This window comes from Rana temporaria, chromosome 13 (genome assembly GCF_905171775.1).
Source record: "Rana temporaria chromosome 13, aRanTem1.1, whole genome shotgun sequence".
Lineage (NCBI taxonomy): Eukaryota > Metazoa > Chordata > Amphibia > Anura > Ranidae > Rana > Rana temporaria.
Window position 1 is genome coordinate 54,080,956 of NC_053501.1, and position 22,860 is coordinate 54,103,815.

Here is a 22,860-nt window from a genome sequence, read left to right on the forward strand (position 1 = left end):
ATAGAAGTTCGGACAAAATTTTCATTATTCAGAGATTTGGATGTAATCGAATCTCCGAATCGCAATAGTTCCGAATTTCAACTAATCAGAAATGAATTATAACGAAACAATTTATTCGAATTCGAAAACCAATTTGGATTTGAAATGGAAACATGTTACAATAAATACAGTAAGGTATAAAAGTAAAACAAGATGATGATTCTTAATGATTTATATAACAGAATAGAATAGAAAAGAATATAAGTGATAAGAAAATTAAAGAATATAATAGAATAACACAAAATAAACTGTCGAATAAAATAATAGAAAATAATTAAATAGAATATATTCTATTTTGTTTTTTTCTATTACTTTATTTTCTATTCTGTTTTATTATATTCCATTCCTTTGTATTCATTTTTTTTATTCTAATATATTCCTTTATTTAGTATTCTATTTTTTTATTCTATTCTATTACTTTATTTTATTTTCTATTCTATTCTTTAATTTTCTATTTTATTCTAATTTTTTTTTATTCTGTTCTGTTTTATTGTATTCTATTATTTTCAATTCTAGCAGCCTAAGGGCCTTTTCACACCAGCTGACGAACGGTCCGCTTTTCATAAGTCCGTTTACGGACTTACAATGGTTCCCTATGGGATCACGGCCGTTAGCGGATGGAGCATCCGCTAACGTCCGTAATCACCCGCCTCCGTCAGGATCCGTTTTTTCAGACGGAAGAAAACCCTATTATTCTTCCGTCTGACGGATCGGATCGGATGAATACGGACAGACGGTCCGTATTCATCCGATTCCCCATAGGGGAGAGCGGAGGAGAGACAGGGCGGTCTCTACACTGTGTGCGGGGACCGCCCTATCAGCCGACAGCTCAGCGGGGATTAACGGAGGAATCCTCGCTGAGCCAAACGGGCTAACGGAGCGGATCAATACGGATCCGCTCCGTGTGAAAGAGCCCTAAGTAGGAATCATCATCTTACAACATCTGAACTGAAGCATCCAAACCGATGATGTTCCCCGTTGTCTGCTTAACCACTTCAGCCCCGGACCATTTTGCTGGCCAAAGACCAGAGCACTTTTTGCAATTCGGCACTGCGTCGCTTTAACTGACAATTGCGCGGTCTCCCAAACAACTTTGACGTCCTTTTTTTCCCCACAAATAGAGCTTTCTTTTGGTGGTATTTGGTCACCTCTGCGGTTTTTCTTATTTCACTTCACTTATATATCTTACTGTATTTATTGCAATATGCTTCCATTTCAAATAGATTTTCAAATTTGATTAGAAAATAATGAATATACAAAATGAATCCCAATATTAGAAATGAATTCCGAAAACAAATCCTTCTAACATGACAGAAGTTGTCAGACAAGCCTGATTTCTTTTTATGAGGAGGTAAGTATAACCTTGGACAGAGGAATGGCTGTGGACGTGATATACTTGGATTTTGCAAAAGCGTTCGATACAGTTCCGCACACACGGCTCATGTGTAAGGTAAAGTCTACAGGATTGGATATAGCAGTTTGTAAATGGATAGAAAACTGGCTAAAAGACAGAATTCAGAGATTAGTGGTTAATGATTCTTAATCTGAGTGGTCTAAGGTTATCAGTGGTGTACCCCAAGGTTCAGTGCTGGGACCCTTACTTTTTAATATCTTTATAAATGATATTGGGTCTGAGATCAAAAGTAACATTTCTGTCTTTGAAGATGACTCCAAGCTATGCAGTGGAATAACGTGTTTACAGGATGTCGCCAATTTACAAGCCGACCTCAATGCTCTGTGTAATTGGGCGACTATGTGGCAGTTGAGGTTTAATGTTGATAAGTTATGCACTTGGGGGCTAAGAATATACATGCATCATACATACTAGGGGGAGTACAACTGGGGGGATCCATAGTAGAGAAGGATCTGGGGGTTTTGGTAGATCATAAAGTCCTTTCTTGTATTAAGAGAGGTATGGACTCCAGAGAGAGAGATATAATTTTGCCCCTGTACAAATCATTAGTAAGACCTCATCTGGAATATGCAGTTCAGTGTTGGGCACCAGTTCTCAAAAAGGATATCGGGGAACTGGAGAAAGTGAAGAGAAGGGCAACCAAACTGATAAGAGGAATGGAGGAGCTCAGCTATGAGGAAAGATTAGAGCAACTGAATTTATTTTAGAGGAGATTAAGGGGGGATATGATCAACATGTACAAATATATAATGTACAAATATATAAGGGGTCCATATAGTGAACTTGGTGTTGAGTTATTCACTTTACGGTCAAGGACACGGGGGCACTCTTTACATCTAGAGGAAAAGAGATTTCATCTCCAAAAACTGAAAGGTTTCTTCACAGTAAGAGCTGTGAAAATGTGGAACAGACTCCCTCCAGAGGTGGTTCTGGCCAGCTCAGTAGATTGCTTTAAGAAAGGTCTGGATTCTTTCCTAAATGTACATAATATAACTGGGTACTGACATTTATAGGTAAAATTGATCCAGGGAGTATCCAATTGCCTCTGGGGGATCAGGAAGGAATTTTTCCCCTGCTGTAGCAAATTGGATCATGCTCAGCTGGGGTTTTATGCCTTCCTCTGGATCAACTGTGGATATGGAATTGGGTATATGGGATTGTATGATATATTTTTTATTTATTTTTTATGGTGGAACAGGATGGACTTTTTTCAACTTTTTTCAACCTTACTAACTATGACGAATATGACAAAGCGAAATGATTAACTTAGCGAACGAATCCGAAACAAAACACATTTTTCTGTCATGTACATCTCTAGTTATAATGTCTACCCTTCACTTTCTGTCCCATGGCCAAAAAAAGGAAATGAAAGGAAAGCCCTCCTAAGTGAGGAAATTCCTTTGTGGTCATCAGAACTTGTGTCTGCAATGAAAGATTTTTCCTCTCTTCCTCTTCTGGTGAAAACCCCATATTTGGGGTTTTCTTTCACTTTAACCTTTGATGAGAATGGTAAACAGGACAAATAGAGAGGGTGGCTCTCCCTAATGGGGGCACAGACAGTAATAAAAACTTAACAGGTGTTCTAATCTCTCTCCACTCTGTCCAAAACTAAAAAATAAAAGTATATTTTTTAGTTTTCCTTTAAAAGACTTCTATAGTCACAGCATACACTTTCATTTTATAACATCAACATAGAAAACCAGCTATATTTGACAGTGTAATATAAAAATCTCCTTTCCTTTCTTCATCTGTCTGCTAGTCATCTCTTTCTACAACTGGATTCCCTGCATACTTTGCAGATTCTCCTCTGCTGTTTGCTTTCAGTTTTTAAGGACTACATATCCCATGGTACTCGTCTACCTGCATGCCGCGATTCCTGTACTGACTCCACCTCCTGAAACTCCTCCTCTCATCGTCTTTGTAGTTCAGAAGGCAGGCTCTGTGCAATGTGCGACACATCAGTGCATACGCACAGGATATAAGGAATATGTGTCTAATCATTCAAGAAAGTAAATGTGTAGTGCAGTAATGTATCATACAATCATTCCATAAACACATACCACATACATACACTGCATATATTATTTGAGGAAAATATGTTTATAAAATAGTTTACCATTTGCCAATACAAAAAAAAAAAAATCTGTCCCCGGATTTAATTTAAAAAAATCTGGTCACCTCCGCCTATGTACAACACTTGGAAAGTGCCAGAACATTAACCGCTCAACGCCCGCCGCACGACTATTTACGTCCACAGAATGGCACGTACAGGCAGAAGGGCGTATATATACGTCCTTGCCTTCTAGCGGGTCGGGGGTCCGATCGGGACCCCCTTCGCTGCGTGCGGCTTACCTGCGGGAGCGATCCGACTCGAGGGGGCGGCTGTTCGTTTCTGTCTGCCCCCTCGTGATCGCTCCTAGCCAATCCCGCGAGCCTCCGCCGTGTCACTTCCTCTGCCTGTAAAATGTAAACATAGGCAGTGTCATCTTAAGAGCATTATAGGCCCCCGGGCAATACAGTGCACTGGGGCCCTGTCTACACAATTACGCACGAGAATTTACTGACAAAAATCATAACATTTACTGGCAGAACCACATTTTTTACTGCCACTGCAAAAAAAGTACCTAAAATTACAGTTTTCAGTGCCCAACAATGCAAATGTCAGTATTTTAAACTATAAACATATAGCTAGTGCTATTAGAAATGTGTTTAAGTTCAACAAAAGTAAAAAAAAAAAAATGTCTTCATTGACATGAAGGTCAGGTTACTATAACCCAGCCAGCACAGAGTTTCCTCTTACATCAGAGTCTGCAGGATTCCCCCTTACAGTGAAAGGGAACTCTTATGTAAAGGGGAACGCTGCAGATCATGATCTAAGGGGGGAACTCCGATGTGGAGGGGGGCTATGGTGACCAGAGACAACCTTATATCAGAGTCCACTGCTTTCTCTTTCCCACTTACATCAGGGTCCGCAGACTGAGTTCCCCCTTGCATTGTAAGGGGGGATCCTGCAGACTCTGATGTGGGGGGTACTCTGGTGACCAGAGACCACCTTCCTTAGATTAAATACACTAAGGTAAGGGGGTCACTAATATAGGAGGGGGAACCTTTATATCAGTGCCCCCTTACATTTTTGCATTCACTCCCCCCTTACATCAGCAACCCCCCGCACTCGTGGAGGACCGGATCTTCTCTGTGATTTCCGCAAACTGGGCATGGGCAGTTCTAACCCATCACTCTCCATAATTTTTTACTGGGGTTGCTAGGTAGCCGGTGGGGCCCCCCAGGCAAGCGGGGCCCCCGGGCAACTGCCCAGCGTGCCCAATGGAAAAGATGGCCCTGGTTACATAGGCAGAGGAAGTGATGCAGCTCTCATCTCGGCTGTATTTTCAAACCGCCGAGATGAGAGAAGAGTCACAGTAAGTCGCACCTAACACTACACTGACACCAGTACACATAGGCACACTTAACCCCTTCCTATCACCCCCCCCCCCCCCCGTCACACTGTCACTGAATGCAGTGATCATATATGTACTGATCACTGCATTTAGTGTCAGTGTGACAGTTAGTGTGACAGCCAGTTAGTGTTAGGTCCAGGGTAGCCCCGTACCCCCCCCTAATAAAGTTTTAACCCCTTGATCGCCGCCCTAGTTAACCCTTTCACTCCCTTTTGCCAGTGTCACTAAGCGATCATTTTTCTGATCGCTGTATTAGTGTCACTGTTGCCGCTAGGAAGCTAATTTTTTTTTTTATTGGGATTTTTTTTTTTACTAAAGACATGTGGCTAAATAAATTTTGGCCTAAATGTTTGACTAAAATTTAGTTTATTCAATTTTTCTTGTAACAAAAAGTAAAAAATATTGATTTTTTTTCAAAAATGACGCTCTATTTTTGTTTATAGCGCAAAAAATAAAAATCGCAGAGGCAATCAAATACCATAAAAAAAAGCTCTATTTGTGGGAAGAAAAGGACGCGAATTTTGTTTGGGAGCCACGTCGCACGACTGCGCAATTGTCTGTTAAAGCGACGCAGTGCCGAATTGTAAAAACGCCTCTGGGCATTTAGCAGCATATTGGTCCGGGGCTTAAGTGGTTAAAAAGGCCGTTCCCCCCACGTGTGCTCTCCAGCTTTACATGAGAAAGAGGAATATACTGGTGCTGGGAAAGGAACTCTGTCCACAACTTCTCCATCTCACCCAGGAAACACTAATCAACTATGACGCTTCGAAACTGCCATGCGTTTCGTCAGATTTGGCGACCCGTCAGAATGTGACGTCATCTTCCAGGCATCTCCCCGCCCCCTAATGTTGCAGCAGTCAATGACAAGCTCGACCGTGTGGAGACACAGTTCCACTCACTCTGCTATTGGCACGCTAGCCAGCAGTTTAAAGATTGGGTAGATTAGTGAGAAAGATGGGCGTGTCTGTGCCGCGGACAGAGTCTAGGTAGAAATTGCCTGGTTGGGTAGAAGTGAGCACGGTGGGCGTGTCTATGTCCGGCCAGCGATCTGCCTGATTGGGTAGAAGTGAGCACGGCGGGCGTGTCTGAGTCTATCTAGCGTCTGCCTGATTGGGTAGAAGTGAGCACGATGGGCGTGTCTATGTCCGAGCAGCGCTCTGCCTGATTGGGTAGAAGTGAGCACGGTGGGCGTGTGTGTGTCCGGGCAGAGTCTGGTAGAAGTTGTGTGATAGTTTCCGGTGAGAAGTCTGAGGAGAACGACGGTACCGGGAAGAGACGGGGCCTGTATCTAATTACGGTGGTAGGTGAGTGAGCGGTGTACCCGGGCTGATACTGGTGTGGAAGTCCAGGCGCTGTCCTGGGGTAGAAGGGCTGAGAATTGTAGTTCTTTAGTTATGTCAGACATAAGGGGGGTGTTATGCTCGGCACACTCCTCTATGGAGTGTTGAGGGGACACTTCCCGTCCTCTGCACAGTCGGGGACTCCATACGATAATCTGTAATCGTTTTATTTGTGTATCACTAGAACTCTATGTGGTTTTGGGTGGAGTAGGGTGTAGGGAAGGGTTACAATCCCTGTGAGGATATTCAGGTGTGTGTGTATGTGTGTGTATGTGTGTGTGTGTGTGTGTGTGTGTGTGTGTGTGTGTATATGTATATATATATATATATATATATATATATATATTATACCATTGGGGGGAATTTCCCTTCACTTCCTATCCCATAGACACGACAGGAAGTCAGTGGAAATCCCCCTCAAAGTAAGAGACGTTCTGTCCCCGGAGCGGGAGTCCTCGCCCGTCTTGTTCTGGGGACATCGCCATCATTTTGGGATTTCACTTTCTTTCTCGGTGACACCGGGACAAATGGAGAGCGGAATCTCCTCAATTGGGACACTGACAGCAATACAAAACCCTCCCCCGCTCTATCAAGACAAAAAAAATGTTTTACTATTTTGCACTATTTTGTATTTGTAAACAAACACTCTGGGGGCCATAGACAGCTATGTGTTCCAAAAATGTGTGAAAATGACATGTTCCTCTTGCGGTGCCATTCATTCTTACCAATGCCTGAAACGCAGCTAACAAAAGCGCCAACATGTACGAAGATGTACACCTGAAAAGGTGCGAGGGCTTCTCTGGTGCATTTGTCACGTGGCGGGCAGTCTGTTTAGGTGAATGGACTGCTTTATGAGTGTTGTATGATTGTGGGTGGGAACACACATTCCCGACAGGCCTAGTGTGTGTGTGTGTGTGTGTGTGTGTGTGTGTGTGTGTGTGTGTGTGTGTGTGTGTGTGTGTGTGTGTGTATAGCCTAAGGACTATTTCACATGGCTGTTAGCTCTGATTAGAGGGGGGACTGTGATCAGATCTCCTGTTGAATCAGATCTGAACAGGACAGATTTAAAAAAAAAAATTATATATATATATATATATATATATATATATATATATATATATATATATATATATATATATATATATATATATATATAGTCTGTCTGTGGCAGACCTGTAATGGTTCTATGGACTGTTGGATGTAAACATACACTACAACCCCACACCATAATCCTCCCTCCACCAAATGATTTGGACCAGTGCACAAAGCAAGGTCCATGAAGACATGGATGAGAGAGTTTGGGGTGGAGGAACTTGCTTGGCCTGTGCAGAGTCCTGACCTCAACCCAATGGAACACCTTTGGGATGAATTAGAGTGGAGAATGCAAGCCAGGCCTTCTCGTCCACATCAGTGCCTGACCTCACAAATGTGCTTTTGACAATATAGTGTATTTGATGTCTGTTTACATCGGGCTACTTTTGATCCACATGTTCAGGTCCAGAAAAACAGAATAATTCTTCCTTCTCTCCTTAAACCAGGATGGAGTTGGAGGTAGGTGGGTGTAGACCATGGGTGCTTAACCTGTGGCCCTTCAGCTGTTGCCAAACTACAAGTCCCATCATGCCTCTGCCTTTGGGAGTTTTGCTTGTAACTGTCATCCTTGCAATGCATCATGGGACTTGTAGTTTCACAGCAGCTGGAGGGCCACAGGTTGGGCACCCATGGACTGTAGACAGATACCAGACCATTTAATCTGCCTGTTCATAGAGCTGCATGGAGCTTCTGACCAAGTGCGCCTGAAAAACTGATTGGCGGTCCCGCTCAGCCTGTGCGAATGGGTCCTAAAGAATACGTTTGCTTCTAGGCAAAGTGTACTCGTTTGTGTTTTTTTTTTTTTCTCCCTGTACCCTGACCACACCCACCCTCGCTGAGATTGCGCACCTGTCATCTTCAGGGATTGTTTACATGCCGATTTGCAAAACGAATTGCTTGTGCAAATCAATCTCCCTAGCTGGGTTGGCGGCCCCATAGAAGTCTATGGGAGTGTAATGCACAGATGCAGAACTGCACATAGTGCTTTAAAGCCGAACTTAAAGTGGAGTTCCACCCATAGGTAGAACTAACGCTCATCTTATTCCTAAACCCCCCCCCCCCCCCCTGGTGCCACGATTGGCACCTTCCGGATAGGGGGAGGGGGACAGACAAATCTGTCTTTGACAGGTATCCTTTCCCACTTCCGGGAGCCTCAGCTGTGGGTATTGATGTCATGGCTGGCCTTTCTCCTCGCCCCTCCTCCCCCTGTCACCGGGCCAGTAGGAGAGAGGAGTGGGCCTCGCACATGTGCAGAAGGGTTCCCGGGATGAAGCTGAAAGGCTACACTGCTGGGTACCCTTACCTGCAATGGCTGACGGCTGATGAAAACCTCAGCTGCGGTGCGGACATCGCTGGACTCCAGAACAGGTAAGTGTCCTATTATTAAAATCCAGCCGCTGCAGTATTTGTAGCTGCAGTATGTGTAGCTGCTGTGTGTGTTTGTTTTTTTCCATTTTTGGGCGGACCTCCGCTTTAAAGGATCACTAAAGGAATTTTTTTTTTTTTTTTTAGCTAAATAGTTTCCTTTACCTTACTGCAGTCCTGGTTTCATGTCCTCATTGCTCGTTTTTGCTCTGATGTTGCTGTAATTCTGCTGTGATCTCCACACTTCCTGGTTGTCTGTTTCCTTATAACCACAGTACTGGGAGCTTTTCACGGTGGTCTAAGCTGTCATTACTGTGTGTCTAAAACTCCTCAGAACCAATCAGATTCATTTTAAAAACAAAACACTGCCCTGGATTTGTTTGTTTTTGTTCTGTGGGTCTCTTTACTTCACAGAAACATGAAATCAGTTTAAAACCGAAAGTGAAACTAGAGGCACATTATATGATTGAATTTAATCTATTTTTAATCATTTTTAAAAGGAATCAGTTAACTTTTATGTCTCTATACCCTGTAAACAGTCATTTCAGCAAAAAATAATTTTTCCTTTAGTGACCCTTTAAGGCAAATGCAGGCATTCCCCGGGTAACAAACAAGATTTGTTCTTAAATTGAATGTAAGTTGTAACAAACATTTCTGAAGTGTAACTCCAGACAAATGTTTTTTTATTTTTTTGTATAGCATAGAGAAGGGTTAGCACTTCCCTTTCTGTCAATGGGACAATTGGATTTTCACAATTTTGAGTTGTGGGCACAACAAGGATTGGTGGTAACCCTTCAGTGATAACTTTTACAGGAGTGCATTTCCCTTCCTAGGGGTAGATTTCCTCTCGCTTCCTGTCTACCTCCGTTTATAGTTCAAATTGTTCCTTTTTTATATGCCCAATCATCAAGGTGGGATGTCAGGATTGCTACCTTGGAATTTTTTCAGCCAGACTCCTGGCTATGGGGTTTCATAGGTAAACTCAGGGAAATGCTAGTTTCTTGGCTGTATCCAGATTGAGTGGTTTGAAACCTTAATCTAGAATGCAGCCAGTGACTGGTGTATATTTATTCTGGGTTGATGACCAAAGGTGTGAAGCGGTTGGATCAGTACAATGACCGGGGGAGCGGTTATTTGCAGGAGATGGCTGCCTCCATGTTTTGTAGTCCTGAGTGCGTTCTGAAGCAGATCAGCATTGCAGACCTGGGACTGTCTGTGGAAATGTACTTTTGGTTCAGAATTGGGAAAGACCAGGGAATTCCCTGGGAGGATGTCATTTGATGTTTATATAAAGATCATCTCAGGATTCATCTTTTTTTATTAGCAGGTGTTTTCCACTTTTACATTTAAAAATGAAACTCTTTGTTGTTGTTGCTGAGTAGATGGCCTGTGGGATCACATGTAACATTGGTTCCATCTTTCCAGAGAGTCACTACAGTGTGTGCTATATTGGTGGCTTCAGATTTACAGAGGGCCTGTAATGGAAATAAATATTCTCAAGAACATAGTAAGCCGACAACACACACAACCTGCAGATCGACCCCTCACATCACCACAGACCCTAAACCTAGCCTGTGTGCTCAGTGTCAGCTGTTGCCTGCATACGGCTCGCTTCTTTGTATGCAAATATCAACTTTCTTCTTAAAAAATCTTCTCCAGCTACCCCTGAGGGGGGGTCATATAATGTGTACCAGGCCCTATCCACCCTGCATCCTGTCAGATTTGGGTTTAAACAAAGGCACCTTTCATCCACACCGTGCGATTGGTCATGCAATTTGATAGTTCCAAATCGCATGACAAATTACACCCCATCGTCGGCAATGGAACCATTCAAGTTGCCATGACTCATGTCGCAGCGAGTTTTAAAAAGGTTCCTGCACTACTTTTTACAGATTTCATTGCAATTTACATATACTTCAGTTGTATGAAGTCGCAATGAAATCGGCAGTGCAAATCGCACCGATGTGCGACTTTGAAATTGTGCTGAAGTAGTGTGATTTCAAAGTCTTACTGGTGTGAACGGAGGGAGGCTAAGAAATGTTAAGTAATGACAAGCTACAGATACCTATAGATAATTGCAGGCTTTTATTCTTTGCATACTTATTTTTTTTTTCCCCTCTCACTGTGGCCATTTTCACTATGGCAGATGAATCCATCTCATTCCTTTTTGGTTCTTTTTCTCTCCTTCTAGAATGTATTTTGGAAACCATGGAAAACCAAAATCAGGGCGAGAAATTATGATAGCACATTTCAGGGATCAGCCTTTGAAGACTAGAAATTAAAGGGGGTTATAAAGGCTCCTGTTTTTGGCTCCTGCATAGGATGCATTAAAGGGGTGGTTCCCCCTAAAACACATTGCTAACAATAGATTCGTAAGACCCGTTACACTGCGGGTAGGCTGGCTTTTTTTTTTTTTTTTTCGTACATACCGAGATCTCCCCGTCTCGTCCCTTGTCGGTGGGCGTTCCTAGTTGATTGACGTTCCTCGGACGGGCGCGTACGTGACGTCACGACTTTCCGAAAGAAGCCGAACGTCGCTGCGCATGCGCCGTATAGAGCCGACTGAAAAAACATCTTCCAGTGACCAGCCCCCCGTTTTACTTACCTGAGTCCTGGAATGTCCTATGCCGGGGACGTGCCGTCCCTCTGTTCTCGGCTCTTGATTGGATAGATTGCTAGCAGCGCAGCCATTGGCTCCTGCTGTTGTCAATCAAAGGAGCTGCGAGAGCCGCCGAGGGACCCCAGAAGATGTTGATCGAGGCCACTCTGTGCAAAACGAACTGCACAGTGGAGGTAAGTCTGACATGTTTTTCATTATATATATATATATATATATATATATATATATATATATATATACTCAAACCTTTAGTATCAATCCAACAAGGACATTGGGGTAGCCAGTGAACACTTACTTCTAGATGGCAATAGAACGAAGAGGAAAATTGGCTTGGCGTGTTCTGGAGTCTGCTAAGTCAAGATCCAGATTGTTGTTTTAACTTCTTGTACAAATTGGGAAATAAAAGCTAGAGCCAGATTGGTTGCTGTGGGCAAAAATGTTTTGTTTCCTTCGAACTTGTTCTTATAAATGTCACATTTTTAGGATAAAATTGATGAATGCTAAGCATGCCAAGGGGCAGAGGCAGGATTTCAAAGGAACTTCTCGGGTGACAATATGAGAGATACCCTGGCTGATGGCATTTGAAGGCTCAAGACGCCTAGAATACTCATATTTGTTCCAGTCAATGATTTGTAAAGTAAAAGGTGATAGTTTTGGAGCTTGCAACTTCTGACCGACTCCCTTTAAAATCGGGGTGGATTCGATTTAAATCATTAGTAAAAAGGCTTGATTAAAATCAACTCAAATTAAATCGTCCTTTTTAAAAAGCAACTGTCACCTCGGACCCGCTGTTGACTCACCGACAGTCACCTTCACTTTAATGGTATTTCTGGTGATGCGCAAGTGACACACCAAGGTGAGGGATGTGACGGCGGCAGGTGAGTGGATGCCCGCTAACGGGCGCTGCCATGATGTATCTGAAATGACAAGTGGTCTTTAAATGTAAGGACTTATTCTTGCTGGTATTTTTAATATTTGAAAATAAAATGAAGGTTTCCTATTTAGAATAATACGCTGTCAGGTTGGTAAAACAGCGATATCAGAACCAATTCAATCATACAGTTTGTAGTGTACGTCGATTTGCAAAAAAATGGGATAAAGAATTATTCCTGAAGGTTTATCTCATGAAATTGTGTGAATGCATCCATGCAATGCATGTTATCGCAGCTTGCAGAACTTGGATTCATTTAATGAGCTTACCAAAAATATAAATATTGCAGCATATACAGCCTCATGCTACATGATTAAGCCCAATTTCATGCTGAATAAACTAAATGATTAACCACTTCCCGCCCGGCCTATAGCCGATTTACGTCCGGGAAGTGGTTATGAAATCCTGACAGGACGTTCTAGAACGTCCTGCAGGATTTCATGCCGCGCGCGCCCGTGGGGGCGCGCATCGCGGCGATCGGTGATGCGGGGTGTCAGTCTGACACCCTGCATCTCCGATCTCGGTAAAGAGCCTCCGGCGGAGACTCTTTACCACGTGATCAGCCGTGTCCAATCACGGCTAATCACGATGTAAACAGGAAGAGCCGTTGATGGCTCTTCCTCACTCGCGTCTGACAGACGCAAGTAGAGGAGAGCCGATCGGCGCCTCTCCTGACAGGGGGGGTTCGCGCTGATTGTTTATCAGCGCAGCCCCCCCTCGGATCGCCACACTGGACCACCAGGGATGCCCACCCTGGACCACCAGGGTGGGCAAAAAAAAAGCCTGAAAAAAAAAAAAAGTCTAAAAAAAAAAAGCATTAAAAAAAAGATGCCAGTCAGTGCCCACAAATGGGCACTGACTGGCAACCTGGCAAAAATCAGTGCTGCCACCCCAGTGTCCATCAGCGCCACCCCAGTGTCCATCAGCGCCACCCCACAGTGTCCATCAGCGCCACCCCACAGTGTCCATCAGCGCCACCCCACAGTGCCCATCAGCGCCACCCCACAGTGCCCATCAGCGCCACCCCACAGTGCCCATCAGCGCCACCCCACAGTGCCCATCAGTGCCACCCCACAGTGCCCATCCATGCCCAGTGCCCATCAGTGCCGCCTATGTGTGCCCATCAGTGCCGCCTATGTGTGCCCATCAGTGTCGCATACCAGTGCCGCCAATCAGTGCCACCTCATCTGTGCCCGTCAGTACTACCTCATCGATGTCCATCAGTGCCATCTCATCGGTGCCCATTAGTGCCGCCATATCAGTGCCCGTAATTGAAAGAGAAAACTTATTTACAAAAAAATTAACAGAAAAAAATAAAAACGTAATTTTTTTTCCAAATTTTCAGCCTTTTTTTAGTTGTTGCGCAAAAAAAAAATCGCAGAGGTGATCAAATACCACCAAAAGAAAGCTCTATTTGTGGGGAAAAAAGGACGCCAATTTTGTTTGGGTACAGTGTTGTATGACCGCGCAATTGCCATTCAAAGTGCGACAGTGCTGAAAGCTAAAAATTGGCTTGGGCGGGAAGCTGCGTAAGTGCCTGGTATGGAAGTGGTTAAGGTATCTTAAATAGAAAACTTTCTTTTAGTTTTTTTTTTTTTTTTTTTTTTTTTTTTTTTTTTTACTCCCAAAAGCATTTTAATAAAATGTAATTTGATAAAAAGAAAAAAAATGATTTTTAAATAAAAAAAAACTATTTTTTTTAGCATTGATTTATATCCACCGTGCTTCAAATTGTACATGAATGATCTTACTGCCAAGCCTTTTTCCCCCTTTCATGTACAGATGATGACAGGTAAATGTTAATGACTGTATAGGAGTGGAGAATACTCCCATTCGCAGTGTCCTATTTAGGCCGGGTTCATGCTGCTGCACTGCAGTTTGGTCACAGCTCAGGTGTTCCTGGTACATGGTTTAGTTGCCTCTTCTGAAAGCACAACAAAAGTCCTGCATGCTGCTCCTTTGGTGCACTTTCAGAAAATATGGTAAAAAAATGTGCGCCCTAATAGAAATCTATGGGCTAAAACCGTGGTTGAAACACACGAAAACCACGGGTACACCCACACTGCGGCCAAACCACACCACAGCAATGTGAACCTGGCCTTAGGAAGCAGTGTTGCCAACCGTCCGTATTTTTGCGGACAGTTCATAAAAACGGGCACTTTTTCCCCCGTTTGTAAATGTCCATGGTTGCGGGAATGTGCCAGTAAAAATAGCCGAGAACGGTTCGGCTTGGAACTGCGCATGGAGAGTGGAGGCAGGGGGGTGATGGTGGCTGCGGTGGCACGGCAGGGGGTGATTGGAGGCAGGGGGTTTTGGTGGCACCGCAGAGGGGGATGGTGGCACCGCAGTGGGTGGGGCATGGAGACAGGGGTTGTTGGAGGCAGGGGGAGATTGTGGCACCGCAGAGGGGGGTGACTAAATAATTTGCCCTTATTATATCGGAAAATAACAAAAATATGTTTTTTTACTTTAAATCATATTGCTATTTGCCTAGCGTACTTGTTTGTAGCCTAAATACTGAAATTTGCACCTAAAAATTTCATCTAGTAACTTTTGTGAAATGCCAGTAAAAACGTGGCTGTGCCAGTAAATTTTGGGTGTCGTGCCAGTAAATTTCAATCTGGTACATTGGCAACACTGTTAGGAAGGATTGTGGCAAATCCAACCTGGGTTTTTATCACCCTAGAAAGAAGGGTGTCTTCAAGCACCACATTGCATATATGCTACAGGGCATCTCGTCATTGCATGCTCCAGGTTATACTGCTGCACCTTGATGCTATTGACTATCTGCATTCATGTTCTAAGATATTTTGCCATTTATTACTTCATGCATACTCCAGGATTTATTGTCAGATACAGGTCATGATCGTTCTTCAGAGCTTAAGCCCTGGTTCACATTGATTGCCGCCAATTTGGCATGTCATCACAGTATCTGAATCGGTGCAACGCCGCATTTGCGGCACTGCACCGATTCCCAAAAGTAGTTACTACTACTTTTGGCAATTTGGGGGTGCGATTTTTTTTTTTTTTTTTTTTTTTTTTTTTTTTTTTTTTCCCATTGATGTCTGTGCAGAAAACTACACAGGTCTTTGAAATTACCCCCCCGAAGTCGGAACGGACATGCGGGAATAAGATTGTGCCAGTTCAGCGGAACTCGCATGATTTCATTCCCGCAGTCAGCGTGAACCAGGATGTACATTTTATTTATATCAGACTATTCTGCTATGGACTATTGCATATATGCTCCAGGACGTATTACTGCACACGTATTTTTGGACATTCTGCATGCACGGTCTTGTCCATCCAGTAACATGCTATGTTTATTAGTATCTTTTGGTCACCTTGATCTATATTTTCTTTTAGACAAGAATCTTTATAAATCATCGATACAAGGCTGATATGAGAACATTAAAATGGGAGTATATGTACCCTAATTTTGGATTGTAAGGCTTACAAAACTAATGGTATTTTTATTTATTTTTTATTGTTTTTTTAAATCACTAGGGCAAGTTACATCTACCTTTCCTCTGAAGGATGTCTGCGTTCGGATCACACTTCAGAGGCGATTGACAGTGAGGAAGCAATGTGACTCCTCCAACACTTTATTTTTTTTTTATTTTTTTTAACTCAAATTCTGCTGACCAATGACCAACAAACATGCACCCATTTCCTATTCGTGAATGTGTCAGGTTTGACGTGTGGCAAGCCCGTCGATCAGCACATATCGGGTGAATTTTGCCACAGGCATTCCTATCCGTTGTCTATTGCAAGCAGAGCTCCACCCAAAAGGGAGGTTACACTTTAAGCACTCACCCCCCCCCCCCCCCCTCAATGCCACATTTGTCATGTAATTTTTTTGGGGGTGTGCGAGTACCTAGTTTTGACAGGTACCCACCCCCACTTCTGCTCAGGCTGCTGACTTTTAATAAACCCAAAAACTAAGCTTTCAGGGAGGGTGGTTGGCAGGCAGTAACTTTGGATTAATTTAGAGTGAGGAAGCGCCCAAAGAGCCTGTAATTGCTATTATTACTTGGAGTAAGGGATTTTCTTCACCGTGTTTTAAAAATAATTTTTAGTCCTTTCCAGGATTTATTACATTTCTCATACACAGAAGTCTGTCAAAAGCTGAAGATTTTTCAGCCACTGGGCCGGATTCAGAAAGAGATACGACGGCGTATCTCCTGATACGCCGTCATATCTCTGAGTGCGCTCGGTCGTATCTATGCGCCTAAATCAGAGAATCAGTTACGCATAGATATCCCTAAGATCCGACAGGTGTAAGTGTCTTACATCGTCGGATCTTAGGCTGCAATTTCAGGCTGGCCGCTAGGTTTGCGCTTCCGTATTTTTACGCGAGGAATATGCAAATGAGTATTTACGTCGTTTGCGTTCGGCATTTTCCGGCGTATAGTTACCCCTGCTATATGAGGCGTAGCTAATGTTAAGTATGGTTGTCGTTCCCGCGCCGAGTTTTGAAATTTTACGTCGTTTGCGTAAGTCGTTCGCAAATACGGCTGGACGTAATTTACGTTCACGTCGAAAGCAATGACGTTTTGCGGCGGATTTTCGAGCATGCGCACTGGGATGTTTTCACGAACGGCGCAAACAAAACTTCAAGTGTGCAGGGTCAAGCCAAATTTTAATAAAACACGCCCCCTACATCCCCATTTGAATTACGCGACCTTACGCCGCAACACATATGTTATGCCGCCGTAACTAAGGGCGCAAGTTCTTTCTGAATAAAGAACTCGCGCCCAAAGTTAGAGCGGCGTAACGTATCGGAGATACGTTACGCCGGCCTGACAGATACGCTCAGGTATCTGAATCCGGCCCAGTGTGTCAATTACTGAGAGCGGTTTGCCATCACTGAGGGGACTAAAGTCAACCTCCTTATATCTCCTAGTACAGGTTTCCTTTAAGTACAAAGTTGACAATGATATTGATAAAAGGTATGCAATATTTTCTGTGTGTATACAGCATCTCACAAAAGGTGAGTACACCCCTCACATTTTTGTAAATATTTTATTTTATCTTTTGATGTGACAACACTGAAGAAAATACACTAAAATGTAAAGTAGTGAGTGTACAGCTTGTATAAAAGTGTCAATTTGCTGTCCACTCAAAATAACTCGACACACAGCCAATAATGTCTAAACTGCTGGCAACTAAAGTGAGTACACCCCTAAGTGAAAATGCCCAAAGTGTCTATTTTGTGTGCCAACCATTATTTTGCAGCACTGCCCTAACCCAGCTTCACAGGTTGCCACTGGAGTTCTCTTCCACTCCTCCATGACGACATCACGGAGCTGGTGGATGTTGGAGACCTTGCACTCCTCCACCCTCCATTTGAGGATGCCCCACAGATGCTCAATAGGGTTTAGGTCTGGAGACATGCTTGGCCAGTCCATCACCTTTACCCTCGGCTTCTTTAGCAAGGCAGTAGTCATCTTGGAGGTGTGTTTGGGGTCATTATCATGTTGGAATACTGCCCTGCGGCCCAGTCTCTGAAGGGAGGGGATCATGCTCTGCCTCAGTATGTCACAGTACATGTTGGCATTCATGGTTCCCTCAATGAACTGTAGCTCCCCAGTGTTGGCAGCACTCATGCAGCCCCAGACCATGACACTCCCACCACCATGCTTTACTGTAGGCAAGACACACTTGTCTTTGTACTCCTCACCTGGTTGCCGCCACACACGCTTGACACCATCTGAACCAAATAAGTTTATCTTTGTCTCTTCAGACCACAAGACATGGATTACTGGAACCATGTCTTTATTCAGCTTGTATTCAAACTGTTTGCAGGCTTTCTTGTGCATCATCTTTGGAAGAGGCCTCTTTCTGGGACGACAACCATGCAGACCAATTTGATGCAGCGTGTGGTCTGAATACTGACAGGCTGACCCCCACCTCTTCAACCTCTGCAGCAATGCAACCTCTGGATATGACGCTGAGCACGTGCACTCAACTTCTTTGGTCGACCATGGCTAGGACCGTTCTGAGTGGAACCTGTCCTGTTAAACCGCTGTATGGTCTTGGCCACCGTGCTGCAGCTTTGTTTCAGGGTCTTGGCACTCTTCCTGTAGCCTAGGCCATCTTTGTGTAGAGCAACAATTATTATTATTTTTTTCAGATCCCCAGAGAGTTCTTTGCCATGAGGTGCCATGTTGAACTTCCAGTGACCAGTATATGAGAGCGATAAAACCAAATTTAACACACCTGCTCCCCATTCACACCTTGTAACACTAACAAGTCACATGACACCGGTTATGGAAAATGGCTAATTGGGCCCAATTTGGACATTTTCACTTAGGGGTGTACTCACTTTTTTGTCGCCAGCTGTTTTAGATATTAATGGTATTAATTAGTGTGAGTTATTTTGAGTGACAGAAAATTTACACTTGTACAAGCTGTAAACTCACTACTTTCTTCAGTGTTGTCACATGAAAAGATATAATAAAGTGTGTGTGTGTGTGTGTGTGTGTGTGTGTGTAAAATATATACATTTCTCTTTTTTAAATTTCGTAGTCTTCATTACATCAGAAATGTTGTTTTCTACAGGTTCCTGTTTATAACGAAATGTTGAAACGTGCTCTGCCTGTTTTGTGTGATTTCAGTAAAGAGTTTAAGGGATTATCATGTGAGCTGTACTGTGCAGAGCTATACTGAAGACCTATTATGTGGTATGTAAAATGGATTGGACATAACAAGTCCGGCTTTTAAACACACAAGCTGTAGAGCCCACAGTTTATAGGGGTCAGCGTTGGCCTGGCTGTGACTGCAGCTGTGATGACAACACTGAGAGCAGGGTGGGGTCTCACTATAGTGCGAAAACTCGCAGTACACCCACACTTAGGCTGAAGGGAAAACGTGTGTGTGTGTGTGTGTGTGTGTGTGTGTGTGTGTGTAAAATATCTATCTATCTCTCTCAAAACAATCTTATCTGGCAGTTTCTCTTTTTACATTTTGAACTAAACCCAACGATTTGACTGACTTTTTCCCAAAACCATTAGATTCAAGGCGTGCCGTAAATGATAACTCTCACAGTTGCTTGTATTCTCAAGCAAACGGTTAAAGAGCGGTAGTAAACTGCTGGATTATAATTTATTTTTATACCCTGCAAGGTAATGTCATAATGTGCTAATATGCATTGCATGCTAGCACATTATGGGATTTGTTTACTAAAGGCAAATCCACTTTGCACTACAAGTGCACTTGGAAGTGCAGTCGCTGTAGATCTGAGGGGGACATGCAAGAGGAAAAAAAAAAAAAAAGCATTTTTGTTGCACATGATTGGATGATAAAATCAGCAGCGCTTTACCTCATTTCAGATCTTCCCCCTCGGATCTACAGTGACTGCACTTCCAAGTGCGTTTGCAGTGCAAATTGGATTTGTATTTAGTAAATGACCCCCAATGTTAAACTTGCTTTAAAAGGAAACCCTTCCAGCGCTAAGATGTTAGCACTGCAGGTGCTTCCATCTTCCTTCCGGGTTCAGACTCCTGCTGTGTGACTAGTTGGAGCTGCGATGACGTCCCGCCTGCGCATACGAGCGGGAGCTGCGGTTTACGGAACAGGAGGGCCGTTCCTTCAGAGCACATGCGCCAGTGATGTCACTGGTTGCCTGTGCAGGAGATATATTCAAAGTACCTATAGGTAAGCCTGATTATAGGCTTATAGGTAAAAGCCAGAAATGGGAGTTTACTCACACAAGGTAGTTTTCCGCACAGGGGTTCTCTTTCAGTGATATGCACAGCTGAAATACCAGCCCACCTGGCTCTCTTTAGCAGTAGCTTATGCTGGTTCTCAGACCATAGGTTCTTCACTCTGGCTTTATTCCTTAGGTCGTTACCTGTCTCTTGCAGACACGGGTCCTCCCGCTGCCAATTACAGCCTCTGACTCCCTTGGATGGAGCAGTCTCCATCTGGGAGCCATGAAGTATTCCTATACCTTCATTATAAGGGCTGTGCTAACCAGCCTGCTGTTCTTCCACAAAACTTGGACACAGGGTTGGTGATTCCCTTCCACCCAAGACCCTATGGAATCTCCAAACTACAGAGCCCCATGCAGGAATACCAAAACCCGCAGAAGGCTGCGAAATGCATTTTTCTCCAGTCCACATCTATGCTCTGCAGCCCTGCACCGAGCCAATGTGCACACTGTGTGTCCCTTAAATGACCTACTTCACAGTGACTGCATCTCATACTGTCATACATGTTATACTTGCCTGCTTTGTGTAGTGGGTTTACACAAAGCAGCCCAGATCCTCCTCTTCTCGAGTCCTTTACCGGAGCTCCTAGCCCCATCGTCCTGCCTAGTGCCCCCCACAACAAGCAGCAAGTCCGTCTCTCTACCTCCATTGGCTCACTGACTTTGACAGCAGCGGTAGCCAATGGTGGAACCACTTTAACCACTAGCCGACCAGCTCACGCAGATATACTGCGCAAGGTTGGCTCTCCTGCGCGAATTGACGTATCTGTATGTCAGTCCGGGCAAGGAGTATAGTGAGCACGCATGCCGTGGAAGCGTGCAACACGGACTTTATGTACGCTAGCGACCCACCATCATGCTGAGGAGAGGCAGAACGGGAACTGCCCATGTAAACAAGGCGATTCCCTGTTCTGCCTAGTAGCATGACAGATCTACTGTTCCCAGTGATTGGGAACAGTGATCTGTCATGTTCCTGGAACCCCCCCCCCCCCTCCCTACACTTGGAACACACTTAACCCCTTAATGGCCTCCTAGTGTTGACCTCTTCCCTGCCAGTGTAATTTTTACATTGATCTGTACATTGTAATGTCACTGGTCCCCAAAAGTGTGATTTGGGGTCATTTGTCCGCAGCAATGTCGTAGTCCTGCTAAAAATCACAGATCGCTGCCATTACCAGTAAAAACAATTACAAAAATAAGTCCCTAAATCTATCCCATGGTTTGGTGTGCACAAAAGTTATCCGGTCTACAATCAGTAGTGGTGATAGTAGTAGAAACCCGCAGAGGCGATCAAATGACACCAAAAGAAAGCCCTGTTTGTGGGTAAAAAAAAATGTCAATTTTGTTTTGGGTACAGTTTCACACGACTGCGCAATTGTCAGTTAAAGCGTCGCAGTGCCATTATCGCCAAAAATGGTCTGCTCACATAATTTGTTGTAATAAAAACATCTTTGCCATTCTGAAGCTTCCCTCCAACCACTTTGCATATTATCTTATATATACTGTAATTCTGTACATGCCAAGTATGCTGCAGAAATATCCCCCCACTGAATCTGGCTGCATCCATTTCGACTGGGCAGCTGAAGCTGCTGCATATTCACTTCCTGGAATTACACACACACACACACACACACACACACACACACCTACACCTCCAGCTCTGCAGCTCTCATTGGCCCTCTTATGACTCCCCCCCCTCCTCCTTTCCTGGCAAACTGTCACCTGCATGAGATAGAGAGAGCTGTGTATGATGTCATAAGACTAGGCTTTTTACCAGACAAGAAACAGGAAGTGGGCTGTATAAGGTATTTCATGTCTTGATTTTTTTTTTTTTTTCCTATAAAAAAAATATTTTACTATACAAAGTTTAAATTGACAAAGACAGAAGATTAAATAGACAAAGTTTAAAAATAAAAGACAGTGTGGTGGATTGGGTCACACCTTGCTACACTTAAACAATGACTGCATGCGGTATGTTTTTCAGTGCAAACCACATTATTGTGAACTGGCATGATAGGTGACGAGACTTTGTATCTTGTCCTAAGCCTCGTACACGCTATCAGATTTTCGGATGAACGTTCATCTGTTTTTTTTCTTGCATGCTAGTCTCATGTCGGAAGTGAAGAAGTTACTCACTATATGAAAATTCTCGTACGACAGAATACAACTTCAGAAGTGATGTAATATGTTGACTAGTTTTTGTATGTGTTCTTTCGTTTCTGAGAACGTGTAGTCTTGCTCTTACGACTTTTGTCCGAAAACCGTACTAATTAAATGAAAATCGGACGCTGAGTTCATGTAGGACAAACTTTATAGTCTGCACGTTCAGCTTTTGTCTAACAAACTGGAATCGGCTGTCGAAAGCACTGTACTAAGGTTCCGAAAATCAGCATATCTTTCGTTCTGACAAAATTGTACCTCCTAATTTGTGTGTGTGCAGGGGCGGGATGCAGGCATGCATTTTCCCCCCTGGCCGCTCTTATTCCCCATAAAAAGGCCGATGTGCTGGGAACTGAGCATGTGCAGTTGGCCGAGTTACTGGCCGATTAATCAATTATGAAAATTGTAATCTATTAATTTCATAATCGATTGGTTGTTTCGGCCCTAATGACATGTTTGTTATTAAAAAAAAAAAACATGAAGCCTTAGGCCCCGTACACACGGGCGGATAATCCGCTGAAAATGGTCCGCCGGACCGTTTTCAGCGGACATGCCTGCTCGGAGATTTCTGTCTGATGGTTGTACACACCATCAGACAGAAATCCGAGCGTAAACAATACGTGGGGCGTGACCGCGGCGACGTGGGCGGCCCTGGAAGTTCAAAGCTTCCACGCATGCGTTGAATCAGTACGACGCATGCGAGGGATGTCGGACGTGTCCGGTGAGTCTG

At 43.8% G+C, this 22,860-nt stretch overlaps 1 protein-coding gene across 2 annotated transcripts in view; it reads left to right on the forward strand.

The window, feature by feature from the left end:
* The first annotated feature begins 6,079 nt into the window (after positions 1-6,079).
* The window catches only part of SNAP23 (synaptosome associated protein 23), a 64,258-nt gene continuing 47,477 nt past the window's right edge, over positions 6,080-22,860 (forward strand). Inside the window, exon 1 of one of the 2 annotated variants that reach the window (XM_040331926.1) lies at positions 6,080-6,215. The gene's annotated coding sequence lies outside the window, so the exon portion shown is untranslated. The remainder of the gene's footprint in view (positions 6,216-22,860) is intronic. The other variant, XM_040331925.1, reaches the window with a different exon arrangement.